Genomic DNA, 2500 nt, shown 5'->3' on the forward strand with positions numbered 1-2500 from the left:
ATTTTCTTTCTTTTTTTTCTTTTTTTTGAGAAAAGTAGTTTATCGTAAGGGGGTATAGCTCAGTGGTAGAGCATTTGACTGCAGATCAAGAGGTCCCTGGTTCAAATCCGGGTGCCCCCTCTTCCGTCACTGCATACTAAGGAGCAATTTAGTAGGTTACTTAAGCAAAGCCGTTCTTAGTTGTGTTACATTCTATGTATCTATTCAAGGAAATTAATTGTTGTTGTTGTTTTTTAGATTTTCTTTCTTTTTTTTCTTTTTTTTTGAGAAAAACAGTCTATCGTAAGGGGGTATAGCTCAGTGGTAGAGCATTTGACTGCAGATCAAGAGGTCCCCGGTTCAAATCCGAGTGCCCCCTGTTCCGTAGCTGCATACTAAGGAACAACTTTAGTAGGTACTTAAGCAAAGCCGTTCTTAGTTGTGTTACATTCTATGTATCTATTCAAGAAATTATTATTATTTTTTTTTATAGAAAAGCAGCGATCTGTGTGGGGGTATAGCTCAGTGGTAGAGCTTTTGACAGCAGATCAAGAGGTCCCCGGTTCAAATCCGGGTGCCCCCTGTTCCGTGACTGCATACTAAGGAACAACTTTAGTAGGTACTTAAGCAAAGCCGTTCTTAGTTGTGTTACATTCTATGTATCTATTCAAGAAATTATTATTATTTTTTTTTATAGAAAAGCAGCTATCTGTGTGGGGGTATAGCTCAGTGGTAGAGCATTTGACTGCAGATCAAGAGGTCCCCGGTTCAAATCCGGGTGCCCCCTGTTCCGTAGCTGCATACTAAGGAACAACATTAGTAGGTTACTTAAGCAAAGCCGTTCTTAGTTGTGTTACATTCTATGTATCTATTCAAGGAAATTAATTGTTGTTGTTTTTTAGATTTTCTTTCTTTTTTTTCTTTTTTTTTGAGAAAAATAGTCTATCGTAAGGGGGTATAGCTCAGTGGTAGAGCATTTGACTGCAGATCGAGAGGTCCCCGGTTCAAATCCGGGTGCCCCCTGTTCCGTAGCTGCATACTAAGGAACAACTTTAGTAGGTTACTTAAGATCAAGAGGTCCCCGGTTCAAATCCGGGTGCCCCCTGTTCCGTGACTGCATACTAAGGAACAACTTTAGTAGGTTACTTAAGCAAAGCCGTTCTTAGTTGTGTTACATTCTATGTATCTATTCAAGAAATTATTATTATTTTTTTTTATAGAAAAGCAGCTATCTGTGTGGGGGTATAGCTCAGTGGTAGAGCATTTGACTGCAGATCAAGAGGTCCCCGGTTCAAATCCGGGTGCCCCCTCTTCCGTCACTGCATACTAAGGAGCAATTTAGTAGGTTACTTAAGCAAAGCCGTTCTTAGTTGTGTTACATTCTATGTATCTATTCAAGGAAATTAATTGTTGTTGTTTTTTAGATTTTCTTTCTTTTTTTTCTTTTTTTTTTGAGAAAAACAGTCTATCGTAAGGGGGTATAGCTCAGTGGTAGAGCATTTGACTGCAGATCAAGAGGTCCCCGGTTCAAATCCGAGTGCCCCCTGTTCCGTAGCTGCATACTAAGGAACAACTTTAGTAGGTTACTTAAGCAAAGCCGTTCTTAGTTGTGTTACATTCTATGTATCTATTCAAGAAATTATTATTATTTTTTTTTATAGAAATGCAGCTATCTGTGTGGGGGTATAGCTCAGTGGTAGAGCATTTGACTGCAGATCAAGAGGTCCCCGGTTCAAATCCGGGTGCCCCCTCTTCCGTCACTGCATACTAAGGAGCAATTTAGTAGGTTACTTAAGCAAAGCCGTTCTTAGTTGTGTTACATTCTATGGATCTATTCAAGGAAATTAATTGTTGTTGTTTTTTTAGATTTTCTTTCTTTTTTTTCTTTTTTTTGAGAAAAGTAGTTTATCGTAAGGGGGTATAGCTCAGTGGTAGAGCATTTGACTGCAGATCAAGAGGTCCCTGGTTCAAATCCGGGTGCCCCCTCTTCCGTCACTGCATACTAAGGAGCAATTTAGTAGGTTACTTAAGCAAAGCCGTTCTTAGTTGTGTTACATTCTATGTATCTATTCAAGGAAATTAATTGTTGTTGTTGTTTTTTAGATTTTCTTTCTTTTTTTTCTTTTTTTTTGAGAAAAACAGTCTATCGTAAGGGGGTATAGCTCAGTGGTAGAGCATTTGACTGCAGATCAAGAGGTCCCCGGTTCAAATCCGAGTGCCCCCTGTTCCGTAGCTGCATACTAAGGAACAACTTTAGTAGGTACTTAAGCAAAGCCGTTCTTAGTTGTGTTACATTCTATGTATCTATTCAAGAAATTATTATTATTTTTTTTTATAGAAAAGCAGCGATCTGTGTGGGGGTATAGCTCAGTGGTAGAGCATTTGACAGCAGATCAAGAGGTCCCCGGTTCAAATCCGGGTGCCCCCTGTTCCGTGACTGCATACTAAGGAACAACTTTAGTAGGTACTTAAGCAAAGCCGTTCTTAGTTGTGTTACATTCTATGTATCTATTCAAGAAAT

At 39.1% G+C, this 2500-nt stretch overlaps 1 long non-coding RNA gene and 3 other non-coding genes across 38 annotated transcripts in view; all 4 read left to right on the forward strand.

The window, feature by feature from the left end:
- LOC127522783 (uncharacterized) overlaps positions 1-2500 on the forward strand; it is a 44191-nt gene that overhangs the window by 18479 nt on the left and 23212 nt on the right. For 4 of the 35 annotated variants that reach the window (XR_007932696.1, XR_007932687.1, XR_007932704.1 and 1 more), the window contains exon 10: positions 1325-2239. The exons of the other annotated variants lie outside the window; for them this stretch is intronic. This is a non-coding gene — a long non-coding RNA (uncharacterized LOC127522783). The remainder of the gene's footprint in view (positions 1-1324; positions 2240-2500) is intronic. 35 annotated transcript variants of the gene reach the window in all.
- On the forward strand, positions 695-766 carry trnac-gca (transfer RNA cysteine (anticodon GCA)). The gene has a single exon. It is a non-coding gene; the product is annotated as a tRNA-Cys (tRNA).
- On the forward strand, positions 1218-1289 carry trnac-gca (transfer RNA cysteine (anticodon GCA)). The gene has a single exon. It is a non-coding gene; the product is annotated as a tRNA-Cys (tRNA).
- Positions 1659-1730, forward strand: trnac-gca (transfer RNA cysteine (anticodon GCA)). The gene has a single exon. It is a non-coding gene; the product is annotated as a tRNA-Cys (tRNA).

Source organism: Ctenopharyngodon idella, chromosome 11, assembly GCF_019924925.1.
Source record: "Ctenopharyngodon idella isolate HZGC_01 chromosome 11, HZGC01, whole genome shotgun sequence".
Taxonomy (NCBI): domain Eukaryota; kingdom Metazoa; phylum Chordata; class Actinopteri; order Cypriniformes; family Xenocyprididae; genus Ctenopharyngodon; species Ctenopharyngodon idella.